The sequence below is a fragment of the Maylandia zebra genome, linkage group LG22 (assembly GCF_041146795.1).
Source record: "Maylandia zebra isolate NMK-2024a linkage group LG22, Mzebra_GT3a, whole genome shotgun sequence".
In the NCBI taxonomy this organism is placed as follows: Eukaryota; Metazoa; Chordata; class Actinopteri; order Cichliformes; family Cichlidae; genus Maylandia; species Maylandia zebra.
The window spans coordinates 15,363,142-15,384,755 of NC_135187.1; the positions used below are offsets into that span (position 1 = coordinate 15,363,142).

At 35.6% G+C, this 21,614-nt stretch overlaps 11 non-coding genes across 11 annotated transcripts; all 11 read right to left on the reverse strand.

The window, feature by feature from the left end:
* Positions 1-289: 289 nt before the first annotated feature.
* trnah-gug (transfer RNA histidin (anticodon GUG)) lies at positions 290-361 on the reverse strand. Its single transcript has one exon. It is a non-coding gene; the product is annotated as a tRNA-His (tRNA).
* Positions 362-2,482: 2,121 nt separating this feature from the next.
* Positions 2,483-2,554, reverse strand: trnah-gug (transfer RNA histidin (anticodon GUG)). Its single transcript has one exon. It is a non-coding gene; the product is annotated as a tRNA-His (tRNA).
* A 1,925-nt stretch (positions 2,555-4,479) lies between these two features.
* Positions 4,480-4,551, reverse strand: trnah-gug (transfer RNA histidin (anticodon GUG)). The gene has a single exon. It is a non-coding gene; the product is annotated as a tRNA-His (tRNA).
* A 1,053-nt stretch (positions 4,552-5,604) lies between these two features.
* On the reverse strand, positions 5,605-5,676 carry trnah-gug (transfer RNA histidin (anticodon GUG)). The gene has a single exon. It is a non-coding gene; the product is annotated as a tRNA-His (tRNA).
* Positions 5,677-9,360: 3,684 nt separating this feature from the next.
* On the reverse strand, positions 9,361-9,432 carry trnah-gug (transfer RNA histidin (anticodon GUG)). The gene has a single exon. It is a non-coding gene; the product is annotated as a tRNA-His (tRNA).
* An 832-nt stretch (positions 9,433-10,264) lies between these two features.
* trnah-gug (transfer RNA histidin (anticodon GUG)) lies at positions 10,265-10,336 on the reverse strand. The gene has a single exon. It is a non-coding gene; the product is annotated as a tRNA-His (tRNA).
* A 1,599-nt stretch (positions 10,337-11,935) lies between these two features.
* trnah-gug (transfer RNA histidin (anticodon GUG)) lies at positions 11,936-12,007 on the reverse strand. The gene has a single exon. It is a non-coding gene; the product is annotated as a tRNA-His (tRNA).
* Positions 12,008-13,066: 1,059 nt separating this feature from the next.
* On the reverse strand, positions 13,067-13,138 carry trnah-gug (transfer RNA histidin (anticodon GUG)). Its single transcript has one exon. It is a non-coding gene; the product is annotated as a tRNA-His (tRNA).
* An 832-nt stretch (positions 13,139-13,970) lies between these two features.
* trnah-gug (transfer RNA histidin (anticodon GUG)) lies at positions 13,971-14,042 on the reverse strand. The gene has a single exon. It is a non-coding gene; the product is annotated as a tRNA-His (tRNA).
* A 1,571-nt stretch (positions 14,043-15,613) lies between these two features.
* Positions 15,614-15,685, reverse strand: trnah-gug (transfer RNA histidin (anticodon GUG)). Its single transcript has one exon. It is a non-coding gene; the product is annotated as a tRNA-His (tRNA).
* Positions 15,686-18,471: 2,786 nt separating this feature from the next.
* trnah-gug (transfer RNA histidin (anticodon GUG)) lies at positions 18,472-18,543 on the reverse strand. The gene has a single exon. It is a non-coding gene; the product is annotated as a tRNA-His (tRNA).
* Positions 18,544-21,614: the final 3,071 nt, after the last annotated feature.

Genomic DNA, 21,614 nt, shown 5'->3' on the forward strand with positions numbered 1-21,614 from the left:
GAATGAAAACAATGGAATTTGAATGAAAACAACGGAATTAGAATGAACAAAACAGAATTTGAATGAACAAAACAGAATTTGAACGAAAACAATGGAAGTTTAAACTCTGTTGTAAAAATGAAAAAAAAACTGGTTGATGAGCGAACAGGTAAGGTAAGGAAAAGCCGGTTACGTTCAGAAACTTGATTGGACAATCCAGTGCCAATAATGAAATAACATGACTGTAACCATTCAAGCTGCCGTGCAGCCTTTGAGCCTCCAATTACTTGCTCTGCAATCACAAACACACTGCCGTGACCCGGATTCGAACCGGGGTTGCTGCGGCCACAACGCAGAGTACTAACCACTATACGATCACGGCTGGCACGCTAGGTCATGCTGTCAGTTGCAGTCTGTATCTTGCAGTTGTCTCACTCCACTATATATACTTGAACAGTAACCTGTACGATGCGAACAGCAGATATTATTTACCGTCAGAACACCAGATGTCTCTGTGTAATTGCAGATGCTTTTACTGTGCCACGCGCATAAACGTGCGCATCGTTCACACATCAGATTCATATGAAGAACAAACGCATAATACAGACTGTAACTGCAGCCGCGTGTCACTTCTGTTTGAACATCTGTCCCAACCACTTTTTCCACATTAAAACAAACAACAGAATTTGAATCAAAACAATGGAATTTGAATGAAAACAATGGAATTTGAATGAAAAGAACAGAATTTGAATGAAAACAACGGAATTTGAATGAAAACAACAGAATTTGAATGAAAACAATGGAATTTGAATGAAAACAACAGAATTTGAATGAAAACAACGGAATTTGAATGAAAACAACAGAATTTGAATGAAAACAATGGAATTTGAATGAAAACAACAGAATTTGAATGAACAAAACAGAATTTGAATGAAAACAATGGAAATTGAATGAAAACAACGGAATTTGAATGAAAACAACGGAATTTGAATGAAAACAACAGAATTTGAATGAAAACAATGGAATTTGAATGAAAACAACAGATTTGAATGAAAACAACAGAATTTGAATCAAAACAATGGAAATTGAATGAAAACAACGGAATTTGAATGAAAACAACGGAATTTGAATGAAAACAACAGAATTTGAATGAAAACAATGGAATTTGAATGAAAACAACAGAATTTGAATGAAAACAATGGAATTTGAATGAAAACAACAGAATTTGAATGAAAACAACGGAATTTGAATGAAAACAACAGAATTTGAATGAAAACAATGGAATTTGAATGAAAACAACAGAATTTGAATGAACAAAACAGAATTTGAATGAAAACAATGGAAATTGAATGAAAACAACGGAATTTGAATGAAAACAACGGAATTTGAATGAAAACAACAGAATTTGAATGAAAACAATGGAATTTGAATGAAAACAACAGAATTTGAATGAAAACAACAGAATTTGAATGAAAACAACGGAATTTGAATGAAAACAATGGAATTTGAATGTACAGAACAGAGTTTGAATCAAAACAACGGAAAACAACGGAATTAGAATAATAGAACAGAATTTGAATGAAAACAATGGAATTTGAATGAAAACAACGGAATTTGAATGAAAACAACGGAATTTGAATGTACAGAACAGAGTTTGAATCAAAACAACGGAAAACAACGGAATTAGAATAATAGAACAGAATTTGAATGAAAACAATGGAATTTGAATGAAAACAATGGAAATTGAATGAAAACAACGGAATTTGAATGAAAACAACGGAATTTGAATGAAAACAACAGAATTTGAATGAAAACAATGGAATTTGAATGAAAACAACAGAATTTGAATGAAAACAACAGAATTTGAATGAAAACAACGGAATTTGAATGAAAACAACGGAATTTGAATGTACAGAACAGAGTTTGAATCAAAACAACGGAAAACAACGGAATTAGAATAATAGAACAGAATTTGAATGAAAACAATGGAATTTGAATGAAAACAATGGAAATAGAATGAAAAGAACAGAATTTGAATGAAAACAATGGAAATTGAATGAAAACAACGGAATTTGAATGAAAACAACAGAATTTGAATGAAAACAATGGAATTTGAATGAAAAGAACAGAATTTGAATGAAAACAACGGAATTTGAATGAAAACAACAGAATTTGAATGAAAACAATGGAATTTGAATGAAAACAACAGAATTTGAATGAAAACAATGGAATTTGAATGAAAACAACGGAATTAGAATGAACAAAACAGAATTTGAATGAACAAAACAGAATTTGAACGAAAACAATGGAAGTTTAAACTCTGTTGTAAAAATGAAAAAAAAACTGGTTGATGAGCGAACAGGTAAGGTAAGGAAAAGCCGGTTACGTTCAGAAACTTGATTGGACAATCCAGTGCCAATAATGAAATAACATGACTGTAACCATTCAAGCTGCCGTGCAGCCTTTGAGTCTCCAATTACTTGCTCTGCAATCACAAACACACTGCCGTGACCCGGATTCGAACCGGGGTTGCTGCGGCCACAACGCAGAGTACTAACCACTATACGATCACGGCTGGCACGCTAGGTCATGCTGTCAGTTGCAGTCTGTATCTTGCAGTTGTCTCACTCCACTATATATACTTGAACAGTAACCTGTACGATGCGAACAGCAGATATTATTTACGGTGAGAACACCAGATGTCTCTGTGTAATTGCAGATGCTTTTACTGTGCCACGTGCATAAATGTGCGCATCGTTCACACATCAGATTCATATGAAGAACAAACGCATAATACAGATTGTAACTGCAGCCGCGTGTCGCTTCTGTTTGAACATCTGTCCCAACCACTTTTTCCACATTAAAACAAACAACAGAATTTGAATGAAAACAATGGAATTTGAATGAAAACAATGGAATTTGAATGAAAAGAACAGAATTTGAATGAAAACAACGGAATTTGAATGAAAACAACAGAATATGAATGAAAACAATGGAATTTGAATGAAAACAACAGAATTTGAATGAAAACAACGGAATTTGAATGAAAACAACAGAATTTGAATGAAAACAATGGAATTTGAATGAAAACAACAGAATTTGAATGAACAAAACAGAATTTGAATGAAAACAATGGAAATTGAATGAAAACAACGGAATTTGAATGAAAACAACGGAATTTGAATGAAAACAACAGAATTTGAATGAAAACAATGGAATTTGAATGAAAACAACAGAATTTGAATGAAAACAACAGAATTTGAATCAAAACAATGGAAATTGAATGAAAACAACGGAATTTGAATGAAAACAACGGAATTTGAATGAAAACAACAGAATTTGAATGAAAACAATGGAATTTGAATGAAAACAACAGAATTTGAATGAAAACAATGGAATTTGAATGAAAACAACAGAATTTGAATGAAAACAACGGAATTTGAATGAAAACAACAGAATTTGAATGAAAACAATGGAATTTGATTGAAAACAACAGAATTTGAATGAACAAAACAGAATTTGAATGAAAACAATGGAAATTGAATGAAAACAACGGAATTTGAATGAAAACAACGGAATTTGAATGAAAACAACAGAAGTTGAATGAAAACAATGGAATTTGAATGAAAACAACAGAATTTGAATGAAACAGAACAGAATTTGAATCAAAACAATGGAAATTGAATGAAAACAACGGAATTTGAATGAAAACAACGGAATTTGAATGAAAACAACAGAATTTGAATGAAAACAATGGAATTTGAATGAAAACAACAGAATTTGAATGAAAACAACAGAATTTGAATGAAAACAATGGAAATTGAATGAAAACAACGGAATTTGAATGAAAACAACGGAATTTGAATGTACAGAACAGAGTTTGAATCAAAACAACGGAAAACAACGGAATTAGAATAATAGAACAGAATTTGAATGAAAACAATGGAATTTGAATGAAAACAATGGAAATAGAATGAAAAGAACAGAATTTGAATGAAAACAATGGAAATTGAATGAAAACAACGGAATTTGAATGAAAACAACAGAATTTGAATGAAAACAATGGAATTTGAATGAAAAGAACAGAATTTGAATGAAAACAACGGAATTTGAATGAAAACAACAGAATTTGAATGAAAACAATGGAATTTGAATGAAAACAACAGAATTTGAATGAAAACAACGGAATTTGAATGAAAACAACAGAATTTGAATGAAAACAATGGAATTTGAATGAAAACAACGGAATTAGAATGAACAAAACAGAATTTGAATGAACAAAACAGAATTTGAACGAAAACAATGGAAGTTTAAACTCTGTTGTAAAAATGAAAAAAAAACTGGTTGATGAGCGAACAGGTAAGGTAAGGAAAACCCGGTTACGTTCAGAAACTTGATTGGACAATCCAGTGCCAATAATGAAATAACATGACTGTAACCATTCAAGCTGCCGTGCAGCCTTTGAGTCTCCAATTACTTGCTCTGCAATCACAAACACACTGCCGTGACCCGGATTCGAACCGGGGTTGCTGCGGCCACAACGCAGAGTACTAACCACTATACGATCACGGCTGGCACGCTAGGTCATGCTGTCAGTTGCAGTCTGTATCTTACAGTTGTCTCACTCCACTATATATACTTGAACAGTAACCTGTACGATGCGAACAGCAGATATTATTTACCGTCAGAACACCAGATGTCTCTGTGTAATTGCAGATGCTTTTACTGTGCCACGTGCATAAATGTGCGCATCGTTCACACATCAGATTCATATGAAGAACAAACGCATAATACAGACTGTAACTGCAGCCGCGTGTCGCTTCTGTTTGAACATCTGTCCCAACCACTTTTTCCACATTAAAACAAACAACAGAATTTGAATCAAAACAATGGAATTTGAATGAAAACAATGGAATTTGAATGAAAAGAACAGAATTTGAATGAAAACAACGGAATTTGAATGAAAACAACAGAATTTGAATGAAAACAACAGAATTTGAATGAAAACAACAGAATTTGAATGAAAACAATGGAAATTGAATGAAAACAACGGAATTTGAATGAAAACAACGGAATTTGAATGTACAGAACAGAGTTTGAATCAAAACAACGGAAAACAACGGAATTAGAATAACAGAACAGAATTTGAATCAAAACAATGGAATTTGAATGAAAACAATGGAAATAGAATGAAAAGAACAGAATTTGAATGAAAACAACAGAATTTGAATGAAAACAACGGAATTTGAATGAAAACAACAGAATTTGAATGAAAACAATGGAATTTGAATGAAAAGAACAGAATTTGAATGAAAACAACGGAATTTGAATGAAAACAACAGAATTTGAATGAAGACAATGGAATTTGAATGAAAACAACGGAATTAGAATGAACAAAACAGAATTTGAATGAACAAAACAGAATTTGAATGAAAACAATGGAAGTTTAAACTCTGTTGTAAAAATGAAAAAAAAAACTGGTTGATGAGCGAACAGGTAAGGTAAGGAAAAGCCGGTTACGTTCAGAAACTTGATTGGGCAATCCAGTACCAACAATGAAAAAACATGCCTGTAATCATTCACGCTGACCTGCTACAATTACTTGCTCTGCAATCACAACCACACTGCCGTGACCCGGATTCGAACCGGGGTTGCTGCGGCCACAACGCAGAGTACTAACCACTATACGATCACGGCTGGCACGCTAGGTCATGCTGTCAGTTGCAGTCTGTATCTTGCAGTTGTCTCACTCCACTATATATACTTGAACAGTAACCTGTACGATGCGAACAGCAGATATTATTTACCGTCAGAACACCAGATGTCTCTGTGTAATTGCAGATGCTTTTACTGTGCCACGTGCATAAATGTGCGCATCGTTCACACATCAGATTCATATGAAGAACAAACGCATAATACAGACTGTAACTGCAGCCGCGTGTCGCTTCTGTTTGAACATCTGTCCCAACCACTTTTTCCACATTAAAACAAACAACAGAATTTGAATCAAAACAATGGAAATTGAATGAAAACAATGGAATTTGAATGAAAACAACGGAATTTGAATGTACAGAACAGAGTTTGAATCAAAACAATGGAAAACAACGGAATTAGAATAACAGAACAGAATTTGAATGAAAACAATGGAATTTGAATGAAAACAATGGAAATAGAATGAAAAGAACAGAATTTGAATGAAAACGGAATTTAAATGAAAACAACAGAATTTGAATGAAAACAACGGAATTTGAATGAAAACAACAGAATTTGAATGAAAACAATGGAATTTGAATGAAAATCAGAATCAGAATCAGAATCAGAATACTTTATTGATCCCTGGGGGAAATTATTTTTTGTTACAGTGCTCCATTTTAAACCAACATTAAGACAAGACAGACAATACGCTAACTAAGAATAGTACAATATATACATATATATACATACATACATACATAAGTCACTTATAAATAAATATTTGGAAAAGAAACATGTGTAGTTGTAGCAGCAAACAGTGTGTTAAGTGGATGCGTTGTACAGGGAGATGGCCACAGGCAGGAATGATTTCCTGTGTCGTTCAGTGGTGCTTTTCGGTAATCTCAGTCTCTCACTGAACGAGCTCCTGTGACTGACCAACATGTCATGGAGTGGGTGGGAGGTGTTATCCAACATTGTCTTTATCTTGGACAGCATCCGCCTCTCCGACACCACCTTGAGGGAGTCCAGCTCCATCCCCACAACATTGCTGGCCTTACGGATCAGTTTATTAAGTCTGTTGGCATCTGCGACCCTCAGCCTGCTCCCCCAGCATGCAACAGCATAGAGGATCGCACTGGCCACCACAGACTCATAGAAAATCCTCAGCATTTTCTGGCAGATGTTGAAGGACCTCAGTCGCCTCAAAAAGTAGAGACGACTCTGGCCCTTCCTGTAAAGTGCTGTGGTGTTTTTAGCCCAGTCCAGTTTATTGTCAATGTGTACTCCAAGGTATTTATAGTCCTCCACAATGTCAACACTGACCCCCTGAATTGAAACAGGGGTCAAGTGTTTCCTGGTCTTCCTGAAGTCCACGATCAGTTCCTTGGTCTTTGCCACGTTGAGCTGCAGATGATTCTGCTCACACCACGTGACAAAGGAGTCGACCACAGCCCGGTACTCTGTCTCATCATCCCTGCTGATGCATCCAACCACCGCAGAGTCATCAGAAAACCTCTGAAGATGGCAGGTCTCTGTGCAGTGGCTGAAGTCTGTGGTGTAGAGGGTGAAGAGGAAGGGGGAGAGGACAGTCCCCTGTGGTGCCCCTGTGTTGCTAATCACCTTGTCAGACACACACTGTGGGAGACGTACATATTGTGGTCTTCCTGTCAGGTAATCAACAATCCAGGACACCAGAGAAGCATCCACCTGCATCGCTGCTAACTTATCACCCAGGAGGGTCGGCCTGATGGTGTTGAAAGCACTGGAAAAGTCAAAAAACATGACCCTCACAGTGCTCGCCGGCTGGTCCAGATGGGTGTAGACACGATTGAGCAGGTAGATGATGGCGTCCTCAGTTCCGAGACGAGGCTGATAAGCGAACTGAAGGGGATCCAGATGTGGTCTTACTATGGGTTGCAGCTGGTCCAGGATGAGCCTTTCCAGGGTCTTCATGATGTGGGAGGTCAGTGCCACGGGCCTGTAATCCTGGGGGCCACTGGGACGAGGCGTCTTTGGTACAGGGACGAGGCATGATGTCTTCCACATCACCGGGACCCTCTGCAGACTCAGACTCAGCATAAACAGTTTATGAAAGACTCCACACAGCTGGGGGGCACAGGCCTTGAGGACAAGGGGACTCACTCCGTCTGGTCCAGCAGACTTGCCTGAGTGAAGTCTCCTCATTTGCATCTCAACCTGGTATTGAGTGAAGGTGATGGGTGGGGGAGGGGTGTCAGGAATCTCACAGGAGGCAACATGTGAAGAGAGAGGCTGGCACAGTGGTGTGGCTCTGGATTCCAGGCTGACTGCAGGTGAGGTTGTGGGGGTGGGAGCAGACACTGTGGTGTCGAATCTATTGAAAAACAGATTCAACTCGTCGGCTCTATTCTCACCTCCCTCAGCTCCCCTGCTGTTGGTTGGCCTGAATCCAGTGATGGTCTTCATGCCCCTCCACACCTCTCTCATGCTGTTCTGCTGGAGTTTCCACTCCAGCTTCCTCCTGTAATTGTCCTTAGCCTCTCTGATCTTGTCCTTTAGTAACACCTGGACCTTCCTCACCTCCTCTTTGTTGCCCCCTCTGAAAGCCCTCTTCTTGTTGTTGAGGAGGGCTTTGATGTCCTTAGTCACCCATGGCTTGTTATTTGGGTAACAATGAACAGTCTGAGCTGGAACAATGGAGTCGGTGCAGAAAGTTATGTAGTCTGTGATACACTCAGTAAGCCCATTGATGTCCTCGGCGTGAGGCTCACAGAGTGTTTCCCAGTCGGTCACCTCGAAACAGCCCTGTAGTTCCGCTATTGCCTCCTCTGACCAGCTCCTAACAGTCCTGGTGGTCAAAGAAAACAACAGAATTAGAATGAAAACAACGGAATTTGAATGAAAACAACAGAATTTGAATGAAAACAATGGAATTTGAATGAAAACAACAGAATTTGAATGAACAAAACAGAATTTGAATGAAAACAATGGAAATTGAATGAAAACAACGGAATTTGAATGAAAACAACGGAATTTGAATGAAAACAACAGAATTTGAATGAAAACAATGGAATTTGAATGAAAACAACAGAATTTGAATGAAACAGAACAGAATTTGAATCAAAACAATGGAAATTGAATGAAAACAACGGAATTTGAATGAAAACAACGGATTTGAATGTACAGAACAGAGTTTGAATCAAAACAACGGAAAACAACGGAATTAGAATAATAGAACAGAATTTGAATGAAAACAATGGAATTTGAATGAAAACAATGGAAATAGAATGAAAAGAACAGAATTTGAATGAAAACAATGGAAATTGAATGAAAACAACGGAATTTGAATGAAAACAACAGAATTTGAATGAAAACAATGGAATTTGAATGAAAAGAACAGAATTTGAATGAAAACAACGGAATTTGAATGAAAACAACAGAATTTGAATGAAGACAATGGAATTTGAATGAAAACAACGGAATTAGAATGAACAAAACAGAATTTGAATGAACAAAACAGAATTTGAATGAAAACAATGGAAGTTTAAACTCTGTTGTAAAAATGAAAAAGAAAACTGGTTGATGAGCGAACAGGTAAGGTAAGGAAAAGCTGGTTATGTTAAGAAATTTGATTGGGCAATCCAGTACCAACAATGAAAAAACATGCCTGACCTGCTACAATTACTTGCTCTGCAATCACAACCACACTGCCGTGACCCGGATTCGAACCGGGGTTGCTGCGGCCACAACGCAGAGTACTAACCACTATACGATCACGGCTGGCACACTAGGTCAGGCTGTCAGTTGCAGTCTGTATCTTGCAGTTGTCTCACTCCACTATATATACTTGAACAGTAACCTGTACGATGCGAACAGCAGATATTATTTATCGTCAGAACACCAGATGTCTCTGTGTAATTGCAGATGCTTTTACTGTGCCACGTGCATAAATGTGCGCATCGTTCACACATCAGATTCATATGAAGAACAAACGCATAATACAGACTGTAACTGCAGCCGCGTGTCGCTTCTGTTTGAACATCTGTCCCAACCACTTTTTCCACATTAAAACAAACAACAGAATTTGAATCAAAACAATGGAAATTGAATGAAAACAATGGAATTTGAATGAAAACAACGGAATTTGAATGTACAGAACAGAGTTTGAATCAAAACAACGGAAAACAACGGGATTAGAATAACAGAACAGAATTTGAATCAAAACAATGGAATTTGAATGAAAACAATGGAAATAGAATGAAAAGAACAGAATTTGAATGAAAACGGAATTTAAATGAAAACAACAGAATTTGAATGAAAACAATGGAATTTGAATGAAAACAACAGAATTTAAATGAAAACAATGGAATTTGAATGAAAACAACGGAATTAGAATGAACAAAACAGAATTTGAATGAAAACAACGGAAGTTTAAACTCTGTTGTAAAAATGAAAAAAAAAACTGGTTGATGAGTTCACAGGTAAGGTAAGGAAAAGCTGGTTATGTTAAGAAATTTGATTGGGCAATCCAGTACCAACAATGAAAAAAATCATGCCTGTAATCATTCACGCTGACCTGCTACAATTACTTGCTCTGCAATCACAACCACACTGCCGTGACCCGGATTCGAACCGGGGTTGCTGCGGCCACAACGCAGAGTACTAACCACTATACGATCACGGCTGGAGCGCTGGATTATGCTGTCAGTTGCAGTCTGTATCTTGCAGTGGTCTCACGCCACTATATATACTTGAACAGTGACCTGTACGATGCGCAAAAGAACAGCAGACATTATTTACCGTCAGAACGCCAGATGTCTCTGTGTTAATGCAGATGCTTTTACTGTGCCACGCGCATAAACGTGCGCATCGTTCACACATCAGATTCATATGAAGAACAAACGCATAATACAGACTGTAACTGCAGCCGCGTGTCACTTCTGTTTGAACATCTGTCCCAACCACTTTTTCCACATTAAAACAAACAACAGAATTTGAATCAAAACAATGGAATTTGAATGAAAACAATGGAATTTGAATGAAAAGAACAGAATTTGAATGAAAACAACGGAATTTGAATGAAAACAACAGAATTTGAATGAAAACAATGGAATTTGAATGAAAACAACAGAATTTGAATGAAAACAATGGAATTTGAATGAAAACAACAGAATTTGAATGAAAACAACGGAATTTGAATGAAAACAATGGAAATTGAATGAAAACAACGGAATTTGAATGAAAACAACGGAATTTGAATGTACAGAACAGAGTTTGAATCAAAACAACGGAAAACAACGGAATTAGAATAATAGAAAAGAATTTGAATGAAAACAATGGAATTTGAATGAAAACAATGGAAATAGAATGAAAAGAACAGAATTTGAATGAAAACAATGGAAATTGAATGAAAACAATGGAATTTGAATGAAAACAACAGAATTTGAATGAAAACAACGGAATTTGAATGAAAACAACAGAATTTGAATGAAAACAACGGAATTTGAATGAAAACAACAGAATTTGAATGAAAACAATGGAATTTGAATGAAAACAACAGAATTTGAATGAAAACAACGGAATTTGAATGAAAACAATGGAAATTGAATGAAAACAACGGAATTTGAATGAAAACAACGGAATTTGAATGTACAGAACAGAGTTTGAATCAAAACAACGGAAAACAACGGAATTAGAATAATAGAAAAGAATTTGAATGAAAACAATGGAATTTGAATGAAAACAATGGAAATAGAATGAAAAGAACAGAATTTGAATGAAAACAATGGAAATTGAATGAAAACAATGGAATTTGAATGAAAACAACAGAATTTGAATGAAAACAATGGAATTTGAATGAAAAGAACAGAATTTGAATGAAAACAACGGAATTTGAATGAAAACAACAGAATTTGAATGAAAACAATGGAATTTGAATGAAAACAACAGAATTTGAATGAAAACAACGGAATTTGAATGAAAACAGCAGAATTTGAATGAAAACAATGGAATTTGAATGAAAACAACGGAATTAGAATGAACAAAACAGAATTTGAATGAACAAAACAGAATTTGAATGAAAACAATGGAAGTTTAAACTCTGTTGTAAAAATGAAAAAAAAACTGGTTGATGAGCGAACAGGTAAGGTAAGGAAAACCCGGTTACGTTCAGAAACTTGATTGGACAATCCAGTGCCAATAATGAAATAACATGACTGTAACCATTCAAGCTGCCGTGCAGCCTTTGAGTCTCCAATTACTTGCTCTGTAATCACAACCACACTGCCGTGACCCGGATTCGAACCGGGGTTGCTGCGGCCACAACGCAGAGTACTAACCACTATACGATCACGGCTGGCACGCTAGGTCATGCTGTCAGTTGCAGTCTGTATCTTGCAGTTGTCTCACTCCACTATATATACTTGAACAGTGACCTGTACGATGCGCAAAAGAACAGCAGACATTATTTACCGTCAGAACGCCAGATGTCTCTGTGTAATTGCAGATGCTTTTACTGTGCCAAGTGCATAAATGTGCGCATCGTTCACACATCAGATTCATATGAAGAACAAACGCATAATACAGACTGTAACTGCAGCCGCGTGTCGCTTCTGTTTGAACATCTGTCCCAACCACTTTTTCCACATTAAAACAAACAACAGAATTTGAATCAAAACAATGGAATTTGAATGAAAACAATGGAATTTGAATGAAAAGAACAGAATTTGAATGAAAACAACGGAATTTGAATGAAAACAACAGAATTTGAATGAAAACAACAGAATTTGAATGAAAACAACAGAATTTGAATGAAAACAATGGAAATTGAATGAAAACAACGGAATTTGAATGAAAACAACGGAATTTGAATGTACAGAACAGAGTTTGAATCAAAACAATGGAAAACAACGGAATTAGAATAACAGAACAGAATTTGAATGAAAACAATGGAATTTGAATGAAAACAATGGAAATAGAATGAAAAGAACAGAATTTGAATGAAAACAACAGAATTTGAATGAAAACAACGGAATTTGAATGAAAACAACAGAATTTGAATGAAAACAATGGAATTTGAATGAAAAGAACAGAATTTGAATGAAAACAATGGAATTTGAATGAAAACAACAGAATTTGAATGAAGACAATGGAATTTGAATGAAAACAACGGAATTAGAATGAACAAAACAGAATTTGAATGAACAAAACAGAATTTGAATGAAAACAATGGAAGTTTAAACTCTGTTGTAAAAATGAAAAAGAAAACTGGTTGATGAGCGAACAGGTAAGGTAAGGAAAAGCTGGTTATGTTAAGAAATTTGATTGGGCAATCCAGTACCAACAATGAAAAAACATGCCTGTAATCATTCACGCTGACCTGCTACAATTACTTGCTCTGCAATCACAACCACACTGCCGTGACCCGGATTCGAACCGGGGTTGCTGCGGCCACAACGCAGAGTACTAACCACTATACGATCACGGCTGGCACGCTAGGGCATGCTGTCAGTTGCAGTCTGTATCTCGCAGTTGTCTCACTCCACTATATATACTTGAACAGTAACCTGTACGATGCGAACAGCAGATATTATTTACCGTCAGAACACCAGATGTCTCTGTGTAATTGCAGATGCTTTTACTGTGCCACGTGCATAAATGTGCGCATCGTTCACACATCAGATTCATATGAAGAACAAACGCATAATACAGACTGTAACTGCAGCCGCGTGTCGCTTCTGTTTGAACATCTGTCCCAACCACTTTTTCCACATTAAAACAAACAACAGAATTTGAATGAAAACAATGGAAATTGAATGAAAACAATGGAATTTGAATGAAAACAACGGAATTTGAATGTACAGAACAGAGTTTGAATCAAAACAACGGAAAACAACGGAATTAGAATAACAGAACAGAATTTGAATGAAAACAATGGAATTTGAATGAAAACAATGGAAATAGAATGAAAAGAACAGAATTTGAATGAAAACGGAATTTAAATGAAAACAACAGAATTTGAATGAAAACAATGGAATTTGAATGAAAACAACAGAATTTAAATGAAAACAATGGAATTTGAATGAAAACAACGGAATTAGAATGAACAAAACAGAATTTGAATGAAAACAACGGAAGTTTAAACTCTGTTGTAAAAATGAAAAAAAAAACTGGTTGATGAGTTCACAGGTAAGGTAAGGAAAAGCTGGTTATGTTAAGAAATTTGATTGGGCAATCCAGTACCAACAATGAAAAAAATCATGCCTGTAATCATTCACGCTGACCTGCTACAATTACTTGCTCTGCAATCACAACCACACTGCCGTGACCCGGATTCGAACCAGGGTTGCTGCGGCCACAACGCAGAGTACTAACCACTATACGATCACGGCTGGAGCGCTGGATTATGCTGTCAGTTGCAGTCTGTATCTTGCAGTGGTCTCACTCCACTATATATACTTGAACAGTGACCTGTACGATGCGCAAAAGAACAGCAGACATTATTTACCGTCAGAACGCCAGATGTCTCTGTGTTAATGCAGATGCTTTTACTGTGCCACGCGCATAAACGTGCGCATCGTTCACACATCAGATTCATATGAAGAACAAACGCATAATACAGACTGTAACTGCAGCCGCGTGTCACTTCTGTTTGAACATCTGTCCCAACCACTTTTTCCACATTAAAACAAACAACAGAATTTGAATCAAAACAATGGAATTTGAATGAAAACAATGGAATTTGAATGAAAACAACGGAATTTGAATGAAAACAACAGAATTTGAATGAAAACAACGGAATTTGAATGTACAGAACAGAGTTTGAATCAAAACAACGGAAAACAACGGAATTAGAATAACAGAACAGAATTTGAATGAAAACAATGGAATTTGAATGAAAACAATGGAAATAGAATGAAAAGAACAGAATTTGAATGAAAACGGAATTTAAATGAAAACAACAGAATTTGAATGAAAACAATGGAATTTGAATGAAAACAACAGAATTTAAATGAAAACAATGGAATTTGAATGAAAACAACGGAATTAGAATGAACAAAACAGAATTTGAATGAAAACAACGGAAGTTTAAACTCTGTTGTAAAAATGAAAAAAAAAACTGGTTGATGAGTTCACAGGTAAGGTAAGGAAAAGCCGGTTACGTTCAGAAACTTGATTGGACAATCCAGTGAGTTGAATGTACAGAACAGAGTTTGAATCAAAACAACGGAAAACAACGGAATTAGAATAACAGAACAGAATTTGAATGAAAACAATGGAATTTGAATGAAAACAATGGAAATAGAATGAAAAGAACAGAATTTGAATGAAAACAATGGAAATTGAATGAAAACAACGGAATTTGAATGAAAACAACAGAATTTGAATGAAAACAATGGAATTTGAATGAAAAGAACAGAATTTGAATGAAAACAACAGAATTTGAATGAAAACAACAGAATTTTAATGAAAACAATGGAATTTGAATGAAAACAACAGAATTTGAATGAAAACAACGGAATTTGAATGAAAACAATGGAAATAGAATGAAAAGAACAGAATTTGAATGAAAACAATGGAAATTGAATGAAAACAACGGAATTTGAATGAAAACAACAGAATTTGAATGAAAACAACAGAATTTGAGAACAAACAATGGAATTGGAATAAAAAGAGTAGAATTAGAATGAAAACAAAAGCATTTGAATGAAAACAACGGAATTTGAATGAAAACAACAGAATTAGAATGAACAAAACAGAATTTGAATGAAAACAATGGAAGTTTAAACTCTGTTGTAAAAATGAAAAAGAAAACTGGTTGATGAGCGAACAGGTAAGGTAAGGAAAAGCTGGTTATGTTAAGAAATTTGATTGGGCAATCCAGTACCAACAATGAAAAAACATGCCTGTAATCATTCACGCTGACCTGCTACAATTACTTGCTCTGCAATCACAACCACACTGCCGTGACCCGGATTCGAACCGGGGTTGCTGCGGCCACAACGCAGAGTACTAACCACTATACGATCACGGCTGGCACGCTAGGTCATGCTGTCAGTTGCAGTCTGTATCTTGCAGTTGTCTCACTCCACTATATATACTTGAACAGTAACCTGTACGATGCGAACAGCAGATATTATTTACCGTCAGAACACCAGATGTCTCTGTGTAATTGCAGATGCTTTTACTGTGCCACGTGCATAAATGTGCGCATCGTTCACACATCAGATTCATATGAAGAACAAACGCATAATACAGACTGTAACTGCAGCCGCGTGTCGCTTCTGTTTGAACATCTGTCCCAACCACTTTTTCCACATTAAAACAAACAACAGAATTTGAATCAAAACAATGGAAATTGAATGAAAACAACGGAATTTGAATGTACAGAACAGAGTTTGAATCAAAACAACGGAAAACAACGGAATTAGAATAATAGAACAGAATTTGAATGAAAACAATGGAATTTGAATGAAAACAATGGAAATAGAATGAAAAGAACAGAATTTGAATGAAAACAATGGAAATTGAATGAAAACAACGGAATTTGAATGAAAACAATGGGATTTGAATGAAAACAACAGAATTTGAATGAAAACAATGGAATTTGAATGAAAACAACAGAATTTGAGAACAAACAATGGAATTGGAATAAAAAGAGTAGAATTAGAATGAAAACAAAAGCATTTGAATGAAAACAACGGAATTTGAATGAAAACAAAGGAATTAGAATGAACAAAACAGAATTTGAATGAAAACAATGGAATTTGAATGAAAAGAACAGAATTTGAATGAAAACAACGGAATTTGAATGAAAACAATGGAATTTGAATGAAAACAACAGAATTTGAATGAAAACAACGGAATTTGAATGAAAACAACGGAATTTGAATGTACAGAACAGAGTTTGAATCAAAACAACGGAAAACAACGGAATTAGAATAATAGAACAGAATTTGAATGAAAACAATGGAATTTGAATGAAAACAATGGAAATAGAATGAAAAGAACAGAATTTGAATGAAAACAATGGAAATTGAATGAAAACAATGGAAATTGAATGAAAACAATGGGATTTGAATGTACAGAACAGAGTTTGAATCAAAACAACGGAAAACAACGGAATTAGAATAACAGAACAGAATTTGAATGAAAACAATGGAAATAGAATGAAAAGAACAGAATTTGAATGAAAACAATGGAAATTGAATGAAAACAACGGAATTTGAATGAAAACAATGGGATTTGAATGAAAACAACAGAATATGAATGAAAACAATGGAATTTGAATGAAAACAACAGAATTTGAGAACAAACAATGGAATTGGAATAAAAAGAGTAGAATTAGAATGAAAACAAAAGCATTTGAATGAAAACAACGGAATTTGAATGAAAACAAAGGAATTAGAATGAACAAAACAGAATTTGAATGAAAACAATGGAAGTTTAAACTCTGTTGTAAAAATGAAAAAGAAAAACTGGTTGATGAGTTCACAGGTAAGGTAAGGAAAAGCTGGTTATGTTAAGAAATTTGATTGGGCAATCCAGTACCAACGATGAAAAAACATGCCTGTAATCTTTCACACTGACCTGCTACAATTACTTGCTCTGCAATCACAACCACACTGCCGTGACCCGGATTCGAACCGGGGTTGCTGCAGCCACAACGCAGAGGACTAACCACTATACGATCACGGCTGGCACGCTAGGTCATGCTGTCAGTTGCAGTCTGTATCTTGCAGTTGTCTCACTCCACTATATATACTTGAACAGTAACCTGTACGATGCGAACAGCAGATATTATTTACCGTCAGAACACCAGATGTCTCTGTTTAATTGCAGATGCTTTTACTGTGCCACGTGCATAAATGTGCGCATCGTTCACACATCAGATTCATATGAAGAACAAACGCATAATACAGACTGTAACTGCAGCCGCGTGTCGCTTCTGTTTGAACATCTGTCCCAACCACTTTTTCCACATTAAAACAAACAACAGAATTTGAATCAAAACAATGGAAATTGAATGAAAACAAAGGAATTTGAATGAAAACAACGGAATTAGAATGTACAGAACAGAGTTTGAATGAAAACAACGGAAAACAATAGAATTAGAATAACAGAACAGAATTTGAATGAAAACAATGGAATTTGAATGAAAACAATGGAAATAGAATGAAAAGAACAGAATTTGAATGAAAACAACGGAATTTGAATGAAAACAACAGAATTTGAATGAAAACAACGGAATTTGAATGAAAACAACAGAATTTGAATGAAAACAATGGAATTTGAATGAAAACAACGGAATTAGAATGAACAAAACAGAATTTGAATCAAAACAATGGAATTTGAATGAAAACAACAGAATTTGAATGAAAACAATGGAAGTTTAAAACAAACAACAGAATTTGAATGAAAACCACAGAATTTGAGAACAAACAATGGAATTGGAATAAAAAGAATATAATTTTAATGAAAACAACGGAATTAGAATGAACAGAACAGAATTTGAATGAAAACAATGGAATTTGAATGAAAACAATGGAAGTTTAAAACAAACAACAGAATTAGAATGAAATCAACGGCATTTGAATGAACAAAACAGAATTTGAATGAAAACAATGGAAGTTTAAACTCTGTTGTAAAAATGAAAAAAACTGGTTGATGAGCTCACAGGTAAGGTAAGGAAAAGCTGGTTACGTTAAGAAATTTGATTGGGCAATCCAGTGACAATAATGAAATAACATGACTCTAATCATTCAAGCTAACTTGCAGGTTGTGTTACTACAATTACTTGCTCTGCAATCACAACCACGCTGCCGTGACCCGGAATCAAACCGGGGTTGCTGCGGCCACAACGCAGAGTACTAACCACTATACGATCACGGCTGGCGCGCTACATTATGCTGTCAGTTGCAGTCTGTATCTTGCAGTTGTCTCACTCCACTATATATACTTGAACAGTGACCTTTACGATGCGCAAAAGAACAGCAGACATTATTTACCATCAGACCACTGTCACTGTAAAAATACATTGTAAAAAAAAAATCCATAGAAAAACGGAAAATGTCCTGGTAATTTTCTGCCAGTACATCTTCTGTTTTTTACGGAAGTAAAAAAGTACTCTGTGAAGTATTTCCTTTTCTTGGCCATTGCTCTGCACTGGAAAACCAAACTGTATGATCACAGGTAAAATAAGTGATATTTTTCCACTGCAGGATTTAGAGTGCTTCAAGTAGTGATAGCTGTTGATCCATTTGTCAAATAATCTCTAAGGATCAAAATTTTCAAGAAAGATACAAATATCTCTGCTTATATTTGGCTAAAAGCTTGATATAGACATAACAGTTTATATTATGTCAGTATCCCCCACAAGGCATATAAAACCCCTGCCCACCAGCACTGCGCTTACATTATACTTCAATCAAAATATAGTTATTACTGATTTATTATTTATTTTTTTAGTTATAATTATTAGTATTTAATCACATTAGCACAACGGGGTGATAGAAATATTCCACATACTAGAAATGCTGCTCAGCATTTCATAAATTACATTTTCAACAAATGTTTGAGTAAAAACAGTTACTGGGAAAATGTGTGTCTGCAAATATTAACTAAACATTTCTATGTGCTACAAAATGGACATAATGATAAATGTGCTGAGGTGAAACTAAACTTTTAATAATATTACCACTATAGTCTGTTAACCACCAAATCTATGTTGGTCAGCTAGCTAAAAGTCTTTACTAGCAGCTGTAATCAACCGAGGCTAACATTAGCATTTGTTAGCATCAGCAAGGAAGGTCTGAGACTTAAACTAGGGTTAGTGTAACTTTGCCTGAAACCCTTTAAAGTGTACAATGGAGCCAACTGTAAAACATAGTGTCACGGCGAGTAGAGTGTGCCGTGTGGAAATATTAAAGGAGGATCCAGTCGCAGGCACTCGTGAAGGTGAGGTGGTTTATTGAACACAAAATAAAAATAGACAAACAGCAAACGGAACAGAAGGCTATCTAAACTGAGAACAACTAAGCTAGTGAACACAAACCAGGACATGAACATGAAGGAGGATGAGCAGCGGAGAATGACAACAGACAGCAGGGAGAACACACAGAAGGAGCACGGTGGATACACAGCTGAACACATTCACATGAGACAGACCACAATAAAACAGGAAACAAGAGATCACTACACGAGGACGCAGACAGGACACAGAACTAAACTCACACAAAACATAAGGGCAAAAATCCTTAACCACGAGTAAACAGAAAGATGGAACTTAAATAGTAACCAACAAATCACAAAGGTAACACGACGATCATTCAAGAGATAAACTAAAACATAATAAACTCAAAATGCTGGGTCGAACCGACCCAGAACCGTGACACATAGGTATTGATATATTACTTATTAAATTCCTAAAATAATTTCTTCCCCTCTATACATTAGTAGAACCATGAAGTTCTCACTTTTCCCAGTTATCAACATCAATGACTTTTGCTAATTAGCTAGTTAGCAGTCACAGCTGTGCAATCCGGTTGTTCAGTCTGACGTCACTAGCCATGTCTGGGCCTAAACTCCGCTGCAGGTCCATATATCAAACGATCACTATGGCATTACTGAGAGTTGAAAAACTGTCTAAAGTCTTTCATCTTTAATAAAATGATCAGCGTTCTGCTCTACCAGGTGTAACAATTGAGTTTAACATCCAGGCATCCATAAAAACGGAATTTATGACATTTAACGGAGTTAGAAGTTAGCAGGAAGTTAGCTCGCTAGCTTCTATCTAAATACAATATAGCATGTCCTGACTGCGGGGTTTTGGAAACAAATTAAAACGTACAGCTCTGTTATCACTTCCAGCATAAATGAAGACAGGAAACTAAACAGCAGTGACGTTTGTAGGGTTACTGAAGTTGGGCTAGCTGGTATATAATGATGTGCTACGTGACCGCTAGCGACACAGCTATGTTAGCATAATATAAACAAGCTAACTTTTTTCCCACTGATAAAAGTTAACGTGAGTGTTCTCGTTGGTCAGGAACAAATGTAATCGCATGGCAGGATGCTGTAAAAGGACCAAACTTCAGCCAGGAGAACAACTGAGATAATCCATCCACAATACGAGGTTAGTCATTCATATACTGCTGCATGGGCTGGGCTGTAGTTACATCCTAAGGTTTTAAAAACTGAGCTTAAATAAATGATTAGCAGTAATAAAAGCCGAGGGAGGTCAACAGTGATCCCTGACTGTTTTAGAAGCTTTTTGAGATTAAATAGAAGAAAATACATAACATTAAACATGTTAACAACACAAAAGCCATATTAAACCAGACTACTTTAGGCCCGGAAGTAGGATTCGTCACGTCATCACTTAACAATCGGATACCCAGAGAGACGCAGACAGCTAACTATAATATTTATGAAAACTGGTCCAGCCACTGAAGGGCAAAAAAGGTGGTGTCACAGTAAAAATTATTTTAACATTAACTAAAATGGAAAGCTTGAGTCATGTTAAACCTAAATAATAATTTTTTTAAAAATGAGTCAGCCAATTATTCTTGACTTGTCTGGAGACAGCAGAAACCAGCTAACAAATAAATTAAAAATTCTTTCTAAATAAAAACGCAGAGTATTTTGAAAAACATTATTTTAATAAAAGAAAACATGAGTTTTAATACTTACCACAGAAATTTGAAGGCAGTTTCTCCAACTCCAGAGTCCAAAATCTAGATGAAGCCTGAAACAAGTCTAATTGCTGCTCTTGCTCTTAATTTTCCCTCCTTTTGGGGTTCTTTTTCCCACAGTGCATTGGAATAGTTGAGAAATATAGAAAAACACCTGTAAATGACTAATACGGAAAATTCCTTCACATTTATACAGTAGATTACTGTACTTTTATGGATTTTTCTTACAGTGTAGGAATAGTGATTTCCATAATGCGTGTCTGGAGCACT